Genomic DNA, 21,500 nt, shown 5'->3' on the forward strand with positions numbered 1-21,500 from the left:
ATATAGGAGTTTTGGAGAAAGGATGAGTCAGCTTGAGGCTGGCATGAAGCTGACTAGTGTCCTCTCCCACTTCAGTTATTCTTCAGTTCTTGAGTCCACTTGGAGTTTCTTGCTTCCACTTGGAGATCTAGATCCTCTTACTCATCACAAGGCGAATTCCCTGATCCAAGTGTCATTTTGGAAGCCTCCTGGGCATTTGACACCTTGCAGAATGACTGTGCCACTTGGCCAATCTCGCCCAGCGCAGGTAGCCTTCATTAAAGTTGACATTCAGCGCAGGTACAGAGTGGAGCAGTTGACATTTAGCGCAGATGCTCAGTGGAGCAGTTGACATGATCCAGAATTAGCTTGTTTTTTAGTGTTTTCAGGTGGAGAACTGATATTTGGTGCTGTGGTTTGCTGACCTTGTTCCTCTAGGGGTAGGAACAACATGTTTAGGGACTTTGGATCCCTCAGATTATTGACATTTCATGCTTCATGCTGCAAGGCACAAAAATGTCTATAACAGCGAAGTGCTCGATTTTCTTGGATTAGGGGCTACTTGTTCCACACAGGGGCAGATATGCATATCAGGAGATGCGTTCGAGAGGATGAAATCTTTGATATTTTAAAAGCCTGCCATGACGGACCATGTGGCGGACATTTCGCCGATCGCATAACTGGACATAAGGTGCTACAAACAGGGTATTATTGGCCTAAAATTTTCAAAGATGCAAAGAAATTTGTCCAAGCTTGTGACAATTGCCAGAGAGCAGGATGCCCTAGTCAGTCCGATGAGATGCCCCTGAATCCACAGCTAGTCATTGAACCATTCGAACGATGGGCCCTTGATTTCATTGGACCAATTAAACCACCCTTGAACCAGAAAACATATATTTTAGTGGCAACAGAATATGTCACCAAATGGGTTGAAGCAAAGGCATTGCCGAGAGCTACAGAGGATTCTGTCATACAGTTCCTATTTCATATATTTGTGTGCTACGGTCTTCCAAGAGATATAATTATGGATGGTGGACCACAGTTTGCTGGGAAAAAAATAGCTGCAACACTAAAAAACTATCATGTCCAGCATAAAATCACTACTCCATACCACCCACGGGCAAATGGTCAGGTAGAAAGCAGCACTAAAATAATAGAAACAATCCTAACAAAAACCATTGTGTCACATAGACGTGATTGGGCTACCAGACTACCAAAAGCACTGTGGGCTTATAGAACAACATGGAGAAGTACCACTGGTTACTCACCTTATCAATTAGTGTTTGGAAAGCAACCCATTTTTCGCATAGAATTCAAAATCCAAACATTTGGAACAACACAGGAAGTTGGCTTAGATCTAACTGAGGCACAGATTAATCGATTACAGCAGATCAATGAGCTCGATGAAATCAGGCTCTCTGCACTCCAAAACACTGCACTGATCCAACATCAGTGAGCTAAATGGCACGATGCTCTTATTAAAAATAAAGTCTTCCACGAAGGAGACTGGGCACTTTTGTACGATTCCAGGTTTCAAGACTTTCCCGGGAAACTCCAGACTCATTGGTTGGGACCATACGAAATCTAGAAGGTACACGGAAATGGTACTCTTACTCTAATCACTATTGATGGTTCTGGATATGCCTTCAAGGCAAATGGCCACCGAGTTCGTCTTTATCACAAACCACTCACTCGGGAGTCCTTCTGCTAGCAGCTACGCCAAGACTCTGATATGGAAATTTTGGGGGAGGGAGAGAAGTCTTCCTCACCTGTGATTCATTAAGTCATTTGTTTCTTTCTACACTTTGTACATAATTTCTTTGTTTTGTTGAATTATTTCTGTATTAACACCTTGCTGTTACTTTTCCGAGCAGCAGCAATTTTATTATTTTCTATTGTTCCCTTTCTCAAAGAGACAACATTTCCGTCTTGCTGTTCCTTTTTCAAAGGAACAACACCTTTTTTTTTTTCTAAGTAAAGTCTATCTATTATATAAAAAAGGTAAAAATATTTACAGAGAGGTATAGACCTCTGAGGGGGCTACAGCCAGCCCTCTATCACAAAATCTGCTGCATACAGCACTGAAATATCTGATTACAATCCATAATGCAATTTTCAAAAGACAATAACCCCAAAATAGAACATCCTGCTTTTCCCGCCATACAACAGTTCTGAGACTATTACAAAAGATTAAAAAAAAACTCCTATAAGCTGGAAGATAGTAGTGAGCCATAGTGAAAAAACTGGAGAAAAACCACTGTGCGCAAGTTCAAACAAAAACTTCATTCTGAGACTGCTCAAGCCTGAGGTGGCATGTCTTCATCCGCATCCATGTCGCGGCCGGTGGAACTGACCCATTCGACCCCCATGTTCTCCTCTGTAGCCTGTTCTGCGCGCTCCGGCAGAGACATCATGTGTAGCATATTGCCTGAGGAGGAAGCTGGAGCGCAAGGAATGATATCATCATTAGCAGAGATTGAATGCAGGGGCGAATCCTCACGTTGCTCTTTAGTCCGAAGCGGGTCTGGGGCATTGAGAATGTCACCGGCTTCATTTTCATGATAATTACTGGGGCTGTGAGAGAGAGGACTGTCCCTGATGTATTCCTCTGAGCTTGAGGAATCCTCTTCTTCCTCGGAAAAAATAACAGTGAGCAGGGCAGAAATGGTGGGCTTGTGCAATTTGCTTTTGAATTTGAACCGACAGGAGTGAAGGGAACTATGCAGAGAAGGACCAGAATGTTCAGAAGATGGAGATGACGGAGATTTGGAGGCGAGCGGGACTATACAGGGAGGAACGAGCTCTCCTCTGCCCCTGTTACCCCCACAACCACCATAATTGCTACCTCTTCGGGGAATTCTGCGCTGTCGGGGAGCCATTGCAGGGGGGCGAACTAGATTATGGGCGCGAAAGCACAACAAACACCAAATATACCAGTATCTGGAGGATTGGACACAATTAAGACTCTGAACTTCTAGCTCTATCCTTAAACCTTCAATTCTTGGTCCAAATTGAAGATAATCGACCGACCCATAAGCAGAGACGTGAGCTATGCCATAAAGAAGCCAAGAAACCAGATAGTAAACATACCAGATGAAAAGCGTGTTCGTCGTGAACCAGGTGATGAAATTGGCCAAGAGTCTGCGCCTATGGAACCAGGGAGGTTTCCAAACGCGCCCCTCTGCCTCAGGAGCACGCGTAACAAATCTCTCAGGAGCGTAATTTCCAGAGGAATGTCGAATTCCTGAGCACTGCCAAAGGAATGTCGAATTCCTGAGAACTGCCTTGCTGAACCTATTGCCCATCTTGATAAACAAACCCCGCCTGCCGTGAGCCAAGTGAGGAGTTAAGTGACTTAAATGCTCTGCCATTGCAATTAATCGTCGCATACTCCAGGCCGCTAGCTGCCCTCCTCGCGCGCTTGGGCATTTACACTAACCTTGCCACCCGCATCCGGGGGCGAAACCTCCTGCTGTTGCATGTCTGTGTTTACAATGTTTCTGAAGGCGGAGAGTTGATTCTCTGAGACCAAATTTGAAATAGGGCCTTCATAGAAATCCCTTCTCCACTCTACTCCTAAATTCGCAAGAAAGTCCGCAAGTTTATTCCCCTCTCTTCTGATGTGTTTAAAGGAAATTGCTGGGTGATTGGTCAGCCAGTTTTTAAGATGCTCTAGTCTATTGGCCAATCTCCAGCTGCTACTGATCTTGTGAACTGGTGAACCTTGCATAAGCTTTGAGGACATGTTAATAATTATTTGAGAGTCCCCTTCCACAATAAGAGGAAAAAATCCTCTGTCCTTTGCTAGATTTAGCCCTCTCCATAAACCTTCCAATTCCGCCGCATTATTGGTGTTCCATCCAATTGAGCCGGCAAAGGTGATTAATGGAGTCCCCTGGTAATCTCTGATACTTCCTCCAAATCCTGTGTCTCCGGGATTCCCCTTCGAGGCACCATCAAAGTTAAGCTGGTAAACCTTGTATGGTGGAGGAGTCCATCTTGTTGAGGAGCTTGGGGGCGCTGAAGTATTGTTTTTTGCTGATTCCGGTTGTTGTAGATGCATTTGCCAATTTCCCCATATGGCTTGTTCTTGAGGGAGAGAAGGGAAGTCCTCTGCATGCCAGTTTTTAATCGATAAGGTTTCCTTGATATTCTGATGCAATCCCTTCCAGACCTGCTCCACCGGTTGTGCTTGATCCTTAAATATCCGTCTGTTCCTCTCCTTCCAGATATTCCACATTAACAATCCTGGTATCAGTTGCCATAATGTGTTTAAGAGCTTGCTTGTGTATGGTGCTTGAGGCCAGGTACAGAGCGTTTCTTTGATGTCTCCAAGCACTCTTCCATCCTTCTGACATCGAAAAGTGACTTTTTCCCACAGTTGTCTTCCCATAAAGCAACTTTGCATAAGATGGATGGTTGTTTCCTCTTCCTGCCTACATATCGGGCAAATTGATGGTCCAGCAAAATTTCTTTTTCTAAGATTATCCCATGTGAGAATTCTATTATGCGAAATAAGCCAAAGAAAGGTGGAGACTTTCGGCCATATGGGTGGGTTCCAAATTCTCTCCCAGACCTGATCCTTAATAAGCTTGTCCTTGATAATGATTTTATAAGCTTCTTGTGTTGTGAATATGCCTTTCTCCTCATAGCCCCATCTGAGGGTGTCCAGGCCTTCCAAAATGGGGATTTTTCTTCTTTGGAGTTCAAGGGAGAGGGCATGCTGAATTTGCTCTGAACTGTGGGGTAATATTTGATTAGCATCTTTCCATTCTCTATGATCTTGAGCATTTTGTGTATTCCAAAATCGACTGACTTTCTCATGATGTTGTATGTCTTGGTCCTCTATTCCTTGAATTACTTCTCTGAGATTGGGAAGCTGCTGCCATGAGTCCTCCCAAAACCTCGCTGTGTGACCATCCCTGATCTCCCAAAAACTGTGATTTTGAATTAATTCCCTGTGTTGAATGGCTGAGTTCCATATCACCGATCCTTTGCTAATTTCTGACATTCTGATTCTTTCCTCCAGGGATTTGTTGCTTGCGTATTTAGCTGTCCATAGGGCAGCCCAGGGTGTATTTGGAGCAGATAGCCATCTCCACCATATTTTGGCTCCCATTACCTTGTTACTATGTTCTGGATCTCTCAAACCTACTCCTCCTGCTTTTTTGGGAAGGCATGCTCTCTCCCATTTTACAAGCGCCCATTTTCGATTTGGCCCCGATTTCCCCCAAAGGAAATTACGCTGAAGCTGTTTGATGGCTTTGAGAACCCACTTGGGTGCTGCTAAAATAGAAAACAAGTAAAGAGGCATAGATTGAATCACTGCTTTAATCAGAACCAACCTGCTGGCCATATTGAGTGCACGGTGAGTCCACAAAGACAACCTAGCTTCCAGATTTTCTAAAAGAGTGTTCCATGAAGCATGCTTAAGAACAGAGGCAAATAAAGGGGCACCCAGATATTTGGATGGAAGGGAAGCAATGGTAAATCCCAGAATACGAGCAATAGATCTTTGGATGGAGGGAAGGGTGTTAAAGAAAAAGATTTGCGATTTAACTTTATTTACTAGGGCTCCAGACGCTTCCGAGAAGTTGGCTAGAATGGAATTAAGAACACGTGCTTCTTGGACAGACGAATGCCCAAATAACATGTTATCGTCAACGAATTGCTGGTGTGAGAAAGCAGGGGCATTGGGGAAGGCTAATCCTTTGAGAAGGCGCGTCCGAATAGCTTCTTTGATGCTGCGACCAAGACCTTCAGCTAGGATGACAAACAGGAAGGGCGAAATGGGGTCTCCTTGTCGAATTCCCCTGGAAGGTCTAAAGGTGGTCGAGGGGATTCCATTGATGAGGATGGAGAAGAACGAGGAAGAAATTAAACTGCTGACCCATCTAATCCACGAGGGAGCAAACCCAAAGGCTTGAAGAATTTTTTGCATATATTCCCAGCTAATACTATCAAAAGCCTTAGATAGATCGATTTTGAGCATCATACCTGGTTTTTTTGTGAGTTTGAGAGAGTGGATAATTTCATGGGTAAGAATTATCCCATCCGTGATTTGCCTACCTTCAACATAACCTGTTTGTTCAGGGGAGATGATGAGAGGAAGCAAGGGCTTCAGTCTGGAGGCTATTACCTTGGACACGATCTTATAAATAATGTTGCATAACGCTATCGGTCGATATTTTTCCGGAGTACAAGCAGCTTCTTCTTTAGGAATTAGAGCAATGAAGGTTGCATTCAATCCTGGATACATCCACCTCAGCTGACGCGATTCTTCTACCACTTGCCAGACTTCCCATTTAACCAATTCCCAGAAGTGATGGAAAAAGTTTGAAGTGAAGCCATCAGGTCCTGGGGCTTTTCCTGCCTTGAGATGATGGACCGCTTCTTCAACTTCCTGGAGGCTTATTGGCTTGAGTAGAAGGGTGTTATGCTCTTCAGTAATCAATTTGGGTATATTTTTGATGATTTTTCCAATAGCTTCTGTCCTATTTGCATTCGGCTCTTGATTCATCTTCTTGAAGTAGTTAAGGAATACCTGCTCTATGCCTTCATGAGTTTCGATTTTGTCACCTTGCTCAGTTGTGACCCTGGAAATTTGATTTATCATTCTCCTTTGCACCGTGGATTTGTGGAAGAATTTTGTGTTCTTCTCACCCTCCTTCAACCACCGGACCCTCGATTTTTGTCTCCAGAGGGTTTCCTCCTGTGATTCTCTCTCAAGGAGTTGATTTTCTAAGGATTGTTCTTGCTTGCTGAGTTCTTCCGTGCGCCCTTCAGAGATTATTTTTTGCTGAATCACTTTCATTTCTTGATTAATTTTTTCCTTTTCTTTAAAGATATTGCCAAAAACAGAGTGATTCCATTTTTTAATTTCGCCTTTGAGGTATTTCAGCTTCCTTTGAAACGTGGACATTTTTGTACTTTCTGTAAGATTGCATTTTAACCAAGTGTTTTTGACAAAATCCGTAAAGTCCGGATGGGAGAGCCAGAAACTTTCAAAACGGAAGGGGCGTTTTATATGACAGCCAGGTCGATTCCATTGGAGGGCGATCGGCCAGTGATCCGATCCAGAGAAAGGGAGTATTGAAGCTGTAAATTCCCCTCCAACATGAACTGCGTTATCAGAAATTAGGAACCTATCCAAACGCGATGCTATCTGCATTGGAGAAGCCCTCTTGTTGCTCCAGGTGTGAATGCCATTATTTGTGGGAATGTCAATGAGCCAGTTGGTCTGTATGAAATCTTTCAAGAGAGTTCCATCTCTGTTTGTGCTGCAACGTCCTCCCTTTTTTTCTTCCATTGAGGCAATCATATTATAATCCCCTCCTGCGATCCATAATGGATGTTGCCTATCTCTGTTAATATTCGTTAAAACCTCCAGCACTTCAGATTTTTGCTGGGTTTCTTGAGGAAAATACACATTAGAGATGTGACCGTAAATATTTGTCCCATTGATATGAAATGTAGCTTGAATGAAATGCTTATTTGCATGTATATTTGCTAGTTGAATCTTTCTTGCGTCCCAGAGCACTGCAAGTCCTCCAGAAGCTCCTTGAGCATCAACAGCGGCTACTGTACCTCCTGGCCAGGCCTTTACTGCTATCTTTTCTAAGACTTTTGAGCTGCATTTTGTTTCCTGTAAAAAAAGAATTTCTGGTTTTTCTTCCATTAACATGTTTTTTAAGAGTTTTCCTTTCCTTGGGCAGTTAAGCCCTCTAATATTCCATGAGATTAACTTCATTGAGAAGATTTGGGGTTGATGTTGAAATATTTGGTGAGCTTAGCATATCTGCCGGACTCCACCAGTACCTCACCTATCTTGATGGTTCTCTCCAGGGTGGTTTTCCGTCCCCTTTTTTTGCTATCCTTGGTGATGAATTTCCCGTCCCACTGACTGCCGATTTGAACCCCTAACGAGTATTTTTTCTGAGCTTTATTGAGGACTGCCACTAGATTGTCCACTTGTTTGTCAGGTATTTTATCGAAATTCCCTGTTTTACAAGCTAGTTCTAGACCCAATATATCTAGCTCACCAATGTCTATGGATTCTGTATCCTCCTCCATATTTTGTGGTTCCTGAACATTACCGCCTGCTTCCTTCTCTCTCTCTATGCCTGAAATTGGGTCATCTATTTCCATATCCGGGTGGATCCCTGTCTTTGAAATTGTCTTGAGCCTGTTACCGTCTAGATCTGTCTCCGTTTCCTTTTCTTTTTGATTGGAGCCTTCCCTGTTTTCCTGCTCCGCTACATTTTCTCTCTTATTAAAAGATGGGCTGTTGGGATCTGGCAAGTCCTCATTTTCTAACACTGCAAAGCTATTACTAGTTGAAGGCTTGGATGGATCTCCAGGAGCTGTCTTGCTTACTGGTTTTTTTGTTCCTCTTCTACGATTTGTCACCTTAATGAAGCCATCATCAGGAGGGTTTTCCTGTGCCGCTTGGGTTTTTGGTTTGATATTTAGAGGGCAGTCTCTAAAGAGATGTCCTAGGTCATGACACTTCCTGCACCTAAAAGGAACATGCTCATAATCAATTAGCTGGATGTATTCTACATCTTCGTGGAAGAGACTTACCGTATCAGGCAGAGGTTGCTTCAGATCCATGTAGACGCAGAGCCTTGCATATGAGGTATATCTCTGTGTCCGTGTTTCTTCTGCTACTCTAACAAAATCGCCCAGGGCTGAGCCTATTGCTTTTAGATTTTCCTCTTCCCAGTATTCCAGGGGTAAAGAGTACAACCTGATCCATACCGGCGCCCAACTCAGGTCCTCCTTGTCCGGGTTGAAGCGTTCAGTCCATTCTCTGAGAAAGAGCCCAGCAGAGTTAAAGAAATAAGGCCCCCCTTCGAAGACTCTGTTCCTGTCTTCCAGGCAGTTGAAGACCGCAGTGAAGAAGCCTTTCGGCCCAAGATGCAAGGTAATGTGTCCTTTTGGGTGCCATTTTACATTTATCCAAGTTCTTAGCGCTCTTTCATTAGGCCATATGCCTATGAGCGCATGATCTTTCATGTATTGGATTCTGGCATTGATCCTATGACTTGGTAGTTCCACCTTTGGTTTTTGAGCTGCTACTTGCTTGCATGTAGATGAACTAGCTTTCGGTCTATCTTGCTGATCTTTTTCTGTCTGCTGTTGCTGCTCTTGACTGGGTTCTTCCTCATTATTTTCCGGTTCCTTGTTTGAAACTTCTGGTTTCTCTGGCGGCTTGTCGTTTCTTAGGGGAGGCGCCCTGCCTCCCCCTATATGGGGGTTCATTAGACCACCGGTCAAGACCCCTGCCTGCTGTGTCACCTCCTTGTCGTATTGCGATCCAAGAATCCTCTGCGCTACAGACCTGCCGTAGCAGAAGAGTGCCAGAACCCTAGGGTTCGCTTCTCAGATCTTTCCCGCTCGCGCTCCGCTCACAACTCGGTGTTTCATCCATTCATTTTGCTTTAATTTTGTTCTTTTTCTTTACTTTGTGCTTTTTGCTGTTCCTTTTCCAAAGGAACAACACTTTTGATTTTTTTTGTTCCTTTTCCAAAGGAATGTCATTTCTGTGTTTTGTTGTTCCTTTTCCAAAGGAACAACATTTTCGATTTTTTGTTGTTCCTTTTCCAAAGGAATGGCATTTGTGTGTTTTGCTGTTCATTTTCCAAAGGAACAACATTTTCGACTTTTGCTGTTCCTTTTCCAAAGGAATGGCATTTTTGTGTTCTGCTATTCGTTTTCCGAAGGAACAACATTTTCGATTTTTTTTATGTTCCTTTTCCAAAGGAATGGCATTTTTGTGTTCTGTTGTTCCTTTTCGAAAGGAACAACATTTTCGATTTTTTGTTGTTCCTTTTCCAAAGGAACGACATTTGTGTGTTCTGTTGTTCCTTTTCCAAAGGAAATTTTTTTTTGATTTTTGCTGTTCCTTTTCCAAAGGAACAACATTTCTGTGTTCTGCTGTTCCTTTCCCAAGAGAACAACATTTTCGATTTTTTGTTGTTCCTTTTCCAAAGGAACGACATTTGTGTGTTCTGCTGTTCCTTTTCCAAAGGAACAACATTTTCGTTTTTTGTTGTTCCTTTTCAAAAGGAACAACATTTGTGTGTTCTGCTATTCCTTTTCCAAAGGGACAACATTTCCGATTTTTTTGCTGTTCCTTTGGAAACATTTGTGTTTCTACTGTTCATTTTCCAAAGGAACAACATTTTCATTTTTTTGCTGTTCCTTTTCCAAAGGAACGAAATTTGTGTTTCCTGTTGTTCCTTTTCCAAAGGAACAACATTTTTGATCTTTGTTGTTCCTTTTTCCAAAAGGAACACCGCTTGTATTCTTTCGCTCTTCCTTTTTGAAACAACAACATCCTCGTATTCCTTTTACTTATGCTTGCTCCCCTTGCTGTTCTAAATTAAGGATTCTTACTGTTCTTGTTCTTTCAAGTCTTTTGGAATACAACTATGCACTTATGCAATGGATACAAAATCACAACATACTGAAATTGGTGAATTATAAAATCACTATTTTTATAAGAAATTTCTCTAAATTGGTAAGAGGATAGAGGGAAGGACACACTTACCCATTGTCTTTTGCTGTCATTGTTCTACTAACTCGGCTCTGATTGGTTATCTTTATCATGTTAGTTCCTTTTAATCTGCTTTGATTATTATTCAGGAATAAGAGCAAAGGGTTTATATCTTCCTATTGAGATGTTAAGACTTCTTCCACCATTCCTACTCTTAAGGAGTGTTGAACCACCCTTTGTGTATAAATGGGAAAGTACTTTATGAAAAACAAAGAAAAAAGAGCAAACATTGATGTCTTAATGACTTGTTTATATAAGCTGTCAAATGCAGGATAGGGGGTCTCATCAAGAGCCAACCTACCATGATCATGAGGAAGAAAGTGAAGTGGCATTCCCACTATGGCCACCACACCAAGGATATGGTCCAAAAGATATATCAAATAAAGAACCCTTGGAACAGGAGGTCTCATCACGAGCCGGCCTGCCCACCTTTCGCTCCTTCTTCGTGAATGGCATTAAGGCTAACTGGTCACCAAGCCAGCATAATGACCTACATTTTGACATCGCACAACATTTCGTAAGCATACACAAAGGATCATGGTTCCATGGGTGAAATAAACAACTCTGCCAAGGTTATGGACACCTGTCGGCAGCAGAGCACTGTTAATGGTATTGAAGTCACATTATTTACAGCAATAGGTAGTTATCAGCACCCTTCTATTTCTTATACCTTAGTAATAAATCACATAAGAAGAATGTATATTATTTTCCGAACCATACAACGCATGTAAATATATTATTACCAATCATGATAGAACAATTGACAATGACCGCATGAGACTTTGTATGCACGGCAGATGTCCTATCCTCCCAGCCTCGCATCATATCGCAGCAGTCTCTTATGTATTAAGCAATCCGACTTTACACCTCGATTTCAGTAATCTGCTACTTTTGTAAACATGGCATATTTCCATACGCTGTTCCTTTATGACTTTGCTTCAGAACAGAACGGCACGCCACTCCTTTATTTGAAGGCTAGGACGGCCTATCACATTGCGGGGGGGGGAGGTTAACCTCATCATTCCCTGGATTACCTGTCAGACTGCTATTCAGGAAATTGCGTACTTGGGAATAGCATGGCTCAACGGTATACTATTTTTTATTTTTGCATGGCTTGCTGTTCCTAAGCCATTTCCATAGTATGCTCCGCAGCATTAGTAAAGCCCCTTAGATTTTGAGTGAGTCTTGCATCTGTCAGCCTCTCTATGTTTTAACAGCATGAACAGCTGCTGTTCCATTGTCAAATTCTGAGATTTTACAGCGAAACCATAAACATGGTAGGAAGATCGATTTGAAGAGAACCACATGTGTTAACAGTCTCTGATGCTGCATGGGAAATCCTGGCAAGAGTAGGGTGGTTAACATATCTCAATTGCTTACAGGAATCCAACGAGACTATAGCAATTGAATTCTTGCAGAACTTGCAAGAGGATCACTCCACAATGAGGGGGAGACACATAGCAGTCACCGATGACATAATCACAGAAGTCTTGGGACTACCAGATGCTAGACCTGTATGGACGTTAAAGAAGGAGAGATTGCAGAAGATCATAGAAACCTTCTAGGAGGAAGGCCAGAGCCTGACAATTAGAGGAAAGGGGGTTCTACCAACAGCATTAGGAGAACCGTGGGCAGAATTGGCGAAGACCATTCAAAGCTACATCACCTGTGAAGAGAGAAAAGACGTGGTAATACCACGACACCTTAAACTTTTAGCTATATTAAAGCAAAAATGCTCTGTAAATTTACCTGCATTTTTGAATTCATTACTTCATGACATTGCACGGAGCATGAAAAAGGCACAACATGTAGAATCAGTTGTTAGTCATCATGGGTTGATACGGTTAATAGTTAGCCATAGCCTTACCCAGCAGCAGAGTAGCTGGGAAGAGCTAATTGCCATGATAGATGGAGGATTGACCACACCATCCCCAAAACATAAACATGCCACCAGTACACCTGAGCATCCAGAAAAACGAAGGAAATCAGTTCGACTAGCACGGCTAAAAGGGAGGCTGGAAAATTCCCAAGGAGATACCAGCCAACCTGTAGAGATAGACGATGCAGGGGATGAGCAACCCCCACGATTAGAAGGAGAAGGCAATAAGAAAGGAATGCAGGAAAACGAGGAAGGAGAAATGGAGGAAGAAACCGAGCAACCTGAGCAGGAGGAGGAAACGGAACAACAGGAAGGTAGCACATTGCAGAATCCATTGAGAGAAGATGAATTAGCCAAAATTTTGGCCAATATGGGAAAATATGGCCAACCTTCCAGCCCATCAGATCTCCATGCTGAAGAAGAACCAAAAGAACACTCTACTCAGAATAGAAATGCACCTCAAGAATTACATGCGGAGGAGGTAGAAAAGGAGAGTCAGCCTGTTCATGATGGAAGTACGATGGGAGAAAGAAGTGATGTAGAACAGGAACAATCTGTTCCTAGCCAAACTACACTAGAAGAAATTCTGGAAGAAGGGGAGACGGAAAAAGAAGTCACCCAAGGAATAACAGAACCACCTAGGGTTCTTGGCCCTGAGAAACCTGAGCAGAGTAACGAAGAAGCCCCATAAGGAGAAAACCAGGGAATTAATTGAGATAATGGTCCAGGCCGCAGTGAACAGTCTGTTGTTCCTTCTAAGGAAATTGAGGAAATTAAGAAATTACGAAAAGAACAGCAAAGACTATTGAATGTAATAGTTCAGCTTTGACAGCAGATCAGGAAATTGAAAGCAAGGAAAAGGGTAAAAAGGACTTCGAGAGGGAAACATGCAACCACTCTAGAAAAACCCCTCAAGACAAAGGATCGGAGGACCAAGTCCATCCTGTTGTTCAAAACCATGTCGAAAAGCGGGCTATTGTTCCAAACTGTTGAGGAGTAGTCTGTTGTTCAAAATCAAGAGGAACAACATTTGACTGTTACCCATGTTGAAATACAAACGGATGATATATTGACCTGTGATAAAGAAATTTAAACAGAGGCACAACCCTCGAGAGAAATACATGCCATGAACGTAAGACAACGCAATAGGAAAATTCAGGTAAATCTCCTGGTCTCCACCACCATATGGGATAGTGATACGAGAACGGTAACCCTACGAGAGGGTTTGACGCAAGCTCAGCAAGCAGCAGAAAAGCTCATAGAGCAAACGGTCCCTCAAGAAAGGTATGAGGAGCTATAGCAACAGCTAAGGAACGTCAATCTATCCAAAAGCCAGGCCTTTGAAGGGCGGCGAAGGGAAGAAGAAAAAGTCGCGAAGGTAACTCGTAGGTTAGATATAGTTATTGTTATAGACATTTTTGTGCCTTACAGCTATAAGCATGAAATGTCCATAAACCAAGGGATCCTAAGTCCCTAAAAGTGTTGTTCCAGCTCCTAAAGAAACAAGGTCAACAAATTACAGCTTCTCCCAAAAGTTCTCCACCAGAAACTGCTCAAAACTAGTCAAATCAGGATCATTTCAGATGCTCCACTAGCTAGCTGCGTTGCAAAGCACCCAAATACACTGGCTAGGTGCATTGCAATGCACTTGAATGCACTACCAGGGTGCGTTGAGCGGGAAATGACAAGTGGCAGAGTCATTCCCCGAGGTGGAGAGACAATGGAAGCTTCCAGAATCTTCTCCAATGACACTTGCCTCATTGAATTCGACCAGTGATGAGTAAGAGGCTCTCAGTCTCCAAGTGGAAGCAAGAACTGACAAAGAGAAGCCACTAATCAAATAATGAGCTGACTCATCCTCTTTGCATACATATATATATGGATCCCTCACCAAGAGATCCAGAGGCTGGAATTTTGTACATTGCAGAGAATTGCTGTTGGTTTTGTGATAGATATCAGAGTATTGGGTGATTTATGCTTAGTTGGAGGTCAAGAAGGGATTCTATGCTGGGAGGTTGATGCTGGATCAGGAATCATTGGTTGTAACTCCTCCTAGATCTTCTTGTTTTATCAATAAAACTACTTGAGTTTCTCCTACATGCTTGTATATCTGATGAGTGTTATATTTGTATGTTTAGTTTAAAACTGATCCTAAGCTTTTTATGAACATAAATCCATGTCTTTGTGTAGTTTCTCTCTTCTGTGAACTTGCAGGAACTTGGTGACGCTGGGCAAGTGAGGGAGCAGATCGTTGGAAGCTGGCAAAGAGAAGAGAGATTGGATCGAACAACTAGCGCAAGACACAGGTCGGTTCATCTTAATCATCTTCGTTTATAGTTCATAAAGGAGAATACAAGAGTAGTTTTCCTTGTTTGTTTCTGAGGTCTCTGTCACAACCCTGTGGGATAGGTTCGTTCTGAATAGACACTTTTCCCGAGAACAAAATGGCGACTCCGCTGGGGATCGTGTCTAGTTAGTTTATTTGTGTTTCTATTGTTATTCATCTCATAAACTTAGGAGTAGTGAATCAAACTGCATTTGCCATTTACAAATGCAAAGTAGACATCTGCTACTCTAGTCCATTCACTGGGCCTGTTTATGATCTGAACAGTTGACTCACAAATGATCTGATTACCCTTTGTGATAGCTCTTAAACCTCTTGTAAATCAACCCTCTGATTGTGCACTATTTATTGCTTTTACCCGGCCGAAAACCATAGATTAAACTGCAAACCGTGACCCAGAACCCGGAGACATTTCTCGTTTCTGCTTCAGCGCAGGCTCTGTGAAGAGACTCTGCATTTCAGCGCAGTTCCCGAGAGGGCTACCTGCGTTGCAATTCAGTTTCTATGTGTAGCAGGTGCGTTGATCAGCCTAGCCCTGCCTAGCTGAGGTTCTTTGCTCACTTTTTCCAGTTTTGCCTCTGATTTTTGCAGCCTGTGATCAGTGTGTTTGTCTGTTTAAAAGCCCCTTTTCTTTGCCTTAATTCTGCCTCAGTTGTATAAAAGAAACTGTATTTGTTTTTGTGTGTTTGTTACGTCATTTACAGTTTCCCATTGCAAAAGTAAACTAGTCATACTGTCGCCCTTAGATCTAGATCTGTCGTAAGTGTCGTTTTGATCTTAGGAGAGAGTATATTTGCTGTTGACAGTTGATTACGCTTTTACTTTTGCCTTTGGCTTGAATTTGTGAATTTCTAGTGTCGAAACAAGTGTTTACTTCAAAATCATAAAGTGTCGTAATCGTCTCTACCTTTTGATTTCGAAAAGAAGCTTGTTTGTGTTTTTCACTTGAAATCGAATTCGAATTTGTAAAACAACTTTCTTTTTAGGCATCAATATTAAGAAAGTGAAAAACAAATACATTCACAAGTGCATTTGCATATTGACAGTTTGTATGGCTTGATTTAGGAAAAGTGCATTTACAGTGTGCTCTTTGCTCTTTGAGAAAAGTTTGTGTCTTTCTTTTCCCCTTGTAGCTAGGATTTTCATTGCTAAAAAAGATAAATGCTTGCTTATCAACTTTAGATTGCATTTTAGGAATTACATCTACATCTCGTGGTGAACCCAAAAGGAAAACTTCATAAGAAAGATCAACCTAAAATAAATTCAATGAACTTAACAACACTTTGTAACTTAACGCACAACATCTAGAGGTCTAGGCTAGAGACATATTTCGGCGTCGTAAAGCCTAGTAACTGTTGTCCTCATTGATGGTTGGGTGATTCCTCCACTTTGAGACGATAAGTGTCAGTACAGACTTGTGCTCCCACGTACCATCGAGTATATATTGGGAGACCCCTATAGTCATAAAACCTTTATCCATAGGAAGCCGTGTCGGCCGCCCTACTGATCGCAATGCACCAAACACAGCATTCAGGAAGATTGACTGCCGTACCCTAAAAAGTATTCTGCAGTTTTGTGATTGGTTTGGTACTCCCTCTACCTAGACCTCCAGATCAGTCCCTTTCGTTCCTTTTCAGACTCCTTAATGGAAAAGGTCCATCTGAGCACTTGTCACTTCAGGCTCATTAAAAATCAAAGGAGACTAGAGTCATCTTTTGTTTTTTCTCGACTCTTTAAAACTGAAAAAACAAGTTGTGTCAAAGCGTGTTAAAATTTATTTTAAACGGAATATTCATACCCTTTTCCTACGTTGATCTTTAGGTTGAGAAAATGGAGCCTACCAACCAAGGAATTCCCCTTGGTGGAAATCCTAGTCCCTTCTCCTCTTGGGGAGATGTTGGTGCGCCCCATATGGCCACATTGTCGCTTCCAGGACTGACAATTGGTTTGCCAGTATGGCTCTTCTCAACCAATGTCGTTCAGAACACCACTATTCCTGAACAATCGAATCAGCAATTAGATGAGTCCAGAGTTACCCACCAACCCTCTACTTCCTCTAATTCTTCCTCTCCTCCTTCCTCTTTGCTTGACGGGACTGGTAAAGCTAAAAGCCAAGTTCCTAAGGAGAAGAAGGAAAAGAAGAAGAAAGAGAAAAAGAAGAAGGAGCCAAAGGAGAATAAGGGAAAACGAGTGTCGTCTAATGAGAATCCACACACAGCACCGACCAGGCCTAAATCGCCATGTGTCATTTGTAGAGGAGACCACTTTCACAGAGATTGTCCTTGCATCCCCCGGATACTAAGGGACTGGTCTCCTCGTTTGCACAATCCGGTGTCATCAACCTCTGGAGATCATGTTGAAAGTACATCGTCAACTAGTGAAAGTGAAGCCCCAGGACAAAAAGGGAAAGCTAGATTTCCCTGTAGACTGTGCGAAGGCGACCATGCCCTCCACCGTTGTCCCTTCTTAGATGAGGCTAAAAGAGTTTTGGATGATCGTCTGGTTTCACCGTTACGACTTCCTCCTGGATATAAAAAACTCTTGCCGAGTCCGTCACTAGTTGAGAACCCAGCTGGCCCACTCAAGTGGTCAGCTGAAGCGTCTATCATTGAGGATAAACCAACTGAATCCATACCAGACGAAAGTCAAAAGGTCGAGGTGGCAGTTGACCCGGTCTTGCCTTCAGAAGTTTTATCTTCGGATGATACAGTCACTGAAGAGAATAAGGATGACACCGTCCAAATTCTCTTCATCAACACAGACTCCGATGAACATGGGGGCAATCTACCCATTCCTTTACCGCAGGAAGGAAGTTCGTCAGAGCCATACCCGGCCGTCTACTCGGTCCCACCTCCAAGCAACTTAGTTGTATCCTTCGACTGGAATCAACTAGGCAGACCCCGTTTGCTAGCAAGCATACCATTCCGAATTATCGTTCAAATATATAGAATGGTCATGGCTGGTACCATCATTGATGAGGGGGCTTCTGTGAGTATCCTTTCCTCTATTGCTTGGAAAGCGCTTGGTTCGCCATCGCTGTTGCCTGAAATGAGAAATCTGACAAGCTTTGATAAAGGAACCAGTCGACCTTTAGGGATCCTTCCCGATGTGCCCATAACGTTGAGAGGGAAGACAGTTCACCTGAACGTCATGGTCGTTCAAGGACCCTTGGATTATAACCTACTCCTTGGACGAGACTATATTTATTGCATGGGAGCCATCGTCTCCTCACTCTTTAGAGTAATGTGTTTTCCGCACGAAGGAAGAGTGGTCAAGCTCGTGGACTAGCTTTCATTTCCCGGATCACGCATAGCAAATAGTCATATACCGTCCCTAAATGGTCTCTTCATGCAAGAAATGTCTCAAGTTCCAGTCCGTCCTCCCGATGAGCACGAGTAATTCGGAGGGATATGACTGAAACCCAGGGGGCATGCGTCCTGGTCTGTTTCGGCAGGAAAACTCGGCTATAGGGTAGGTTTCCGCGGGAGAATATGACTAGTCCGTACCCCGTCCGTAATTGGAAGAGCGGTTGTTCTAGAATAAGATTCTCTTGTCAAAGTTATGTGAGTTGACAGACGGAGTCACTCGCCTTTGTTTATCTCGGTAGACATTGCCGAAGAAGTGTTTTGCTTGCACCGCGAATAGAGCAATCTTTGGGTGACCTGTAAGAGGTAGGCCTCTCCTGATAGAACGAATGTTTTGTCTGCAAATTGGGGGGTAACCTTGAAACCATATTTTATACCTGGGGGCATGCAAACCTTTTAGAGTGCAAGCGAAGGGCGACTATTTATTTTTTAAATTTTTAGGTCCTCCCTTTAAACCCGTAGGCTAACCCTTTAAACTCGTAGGATTAGTCGTCATCTAACTTGCATAAAGAAAGGATGTGGGGCAAAAATCTAAAAGTTGTCGTTTTTATATGAGACATTCTTATCGTATGACTAGATTAATTGAGCAATTTTAGCGCATAGTTCAAGCTCGTTAAAAAATAAACATAAGATCGAGCAAATGTTTCCACCCGCGTTTAAGCTCGTTAAAAAATGAACTATCCTCAGGTAAATAACCATCGCGAATGAAGCATTTTCAGCCATTAAAGCCTTGGTCGTGTTTGCACCGTCACCTCCACTTTTCCATTGGCCGATCATTCATCTCCATTTGATTGTTTACCCATTTTGAGGAACAGCTGCAAAGAGTGATTTCACTAGCCATCCTTGTGACACTGCCGTGATTGGAAAATTCCAAACCTTACCTGGAATCAACTGCTACCCATTTTATCACTCGTTCCTCAAAAGACGAGTCTCCTTTAAGCTCTTTTCATCTGACTCGTAAAATATGAAAAGATTGTCGAGTTTTGGCCTTCCCGCTCGTTAAAGCGACCGGAAGCGCTATCCCTCCTCTAGATTTTAATCTTTTTGGACCTGAGGGATTATTGCAAAAAAAGATCGAGTGCTTGTTTTATTCGACTCGTTAAAATTATCGAAAATTCATCCCTTCTGTATTATTTTATACTTTTTCGGACTTAAGGGATTAGATGACGAAAAAGGAATTCCGGAGTTATCTTTACGTACCTTTTCAGACTCCCTAAAAAGGAAAAGGACCGAGTTATCTTTGTCGTTAGACTCGTTAAAAAGATTAATAGCGACAAACTTGTCTTTAGACGAGAACGAGTTTCACTATCGCTAGGCTCGTTAAAACATAGTGATGGGTTTGCCCGAAGGGAAAATTATAGAACAAGCATATGTTATCCTCCTCAAGCTTGACAAAAATAAAGAGGTACTGGTCAGAAATGACTGGGGAAAAATTGGGAAGAAAACTCAAAGAAACTTTATTGGTAGCAAGTCGCTCTTGAACATGACACTTCCACTCCGGGCCAGAGTCGGGTTGGGTTGTTTCATTCACCGGTCACATCACCATGGTCACGCCATACCATCCACATTTGGGGTAAATGCTACCAATCCATCACATAAGTGTCGCCGACATGTTCAAGAGAAGTCATCCAGAGAAGTCACCCGTGTCCCATCCACTACCATACATTATACTTCACTCTTTCATGACCGCCACCCTGAACTGTATGTCACTAGATCGTTTTCACCTCCATCAAAATCATTTGCTCCGTTCCATGTCATTGATGTGGGATTCATTAAGGCCCTCCTTTGACGGATCGCTTCTTGTCGACATCAGCTCATTATCCAAGAAGTTGATCTAGGAACACCCCTTCAGTACTTTGAAGCTTGCATGCCTCAATGGCAAGTTTCTCACTTCCGTCGACAGGTATACATCAATGACCTTCGACCGAAAGATTTTGCGTGGTGTTCGACGCCAAGTCCTTTATTCACACCACGTGAATTGTACTGCAGTACCTTGAGGGTCATTATCATTATCGGTGATTCCTCTCGCGCTTGTTAACAGTTTACATCATTGACTGGTAATCAAGCGATGTCTTTCCATGTTCGACTTCAAAACATTTCTCACATGGATCGACTTGTACTTAGAGTGAAGATCGGACGAGATTGAAGACCCCGGATCTAGTTTCATCCATCCGGGCTGCGATATATATTCAGGAAAAATAAAGACATTGAAATGTACAACATTGGAGCACAGATAATCATCCTACCAAAAGGGTGATGACTTCGTCAGAATCATCAGTCTACCATCAGACGATTGTTTGTCCTATGTACATGAAAATGAATTTATAAAGCTGAGCATGGGAATGCCCGCCTCAGCTAGATCATGAAAACAGTATGAAGATAATGTATTTTATTGTATCTTATTACAGGTCTCCTCCCCAGCATCAGAAGAACTTCAGATCCTCCTAATAAAGCATTTCACCCGATAAACGACCTCATACTTTAGGGGGCAACTGTTATAGACATTTTTGTGCCTTACAGGTATAAGCATGAAATTTCCATAAACCAAGGGATCCTAAGTCCCTAAAAGTGTTGTTCCAGCTCCTAAAGAAACAAGGTCAACAAATTACAGCTTCTCCCAGAAGTTCTCCACCAGAAACTGCTCAAAACTAGTCAAATCAGGATCATTTCAGATGATCCACTAGCTAGCTGTGTTGCAAAGCACCCAAATACATTGGCTAGGTGCGTTGCAACGCACTTGAATGCACTACTAGGGTGCGCTGAGCGGGAAATGACAACTGGCAGAGTCATTCCGCGAGGTGGAGAGACAATGGAAGCTTCCAGAATCTTCTCCAATGACACTTGCCTCACTGAATTCGACCAGTGATGTGTAAGAGGCTCTCAGTCTCCAAGTGGAAGCAAGAAATGACAGAGAGAAGCCACTAATCAATTCATGAGCTGACTCATCCTCTTTGCATACATCTATATATGGATCCCTCACCAAGAGATCCAGAGGCTGGAATTTTGTACATTGCAGAGAATTGCTGTTGGTTTTGTGATAGATATCAGAGTATTGGGTGATTTATGCTTAGTTGGAGGTGAAGAAGGGATTCTATGCTGGGAGGTTGATGCTGGATCAGGAATCATCGGTTGTAACTCCTCCTGGATCTTCTTGTTTTATCGATAAAACTACTTGAGTTTCTCCTACATGCTTGTATATCTGATGAGTGTTATATTTGTATGTTTAGTTTAAAACTGATCCTAAGCTTTTTATGAACATAAATCCATGTCTTTGTGTAGTTTCTCTCTTCTGTGAACTTGTAGGAACTTGGTGACGCTGGGCAAGTGAGGGAGCAGATCGTTGGAAGCTGGCAAAGAGAAGAGAGATTGGAT

The sequence above is a fragment of the Pinus tabuliformis genome, chromosome 5_1 (genome assembly GCF_031772625.1).
Source record: "Pinus tabuliformis cultivar Carrire ecotype Pingquan chromosome 5_1, CPIR1, whole genome shotgun sequence".
In the NCBI taxonomy this organism is placed as follows: Eukaryota; Viridiplantae; Streptophyta; class Pinopsida; order Pinales; family Pinaceae; genus Pinus; species Pinus tabuliformis.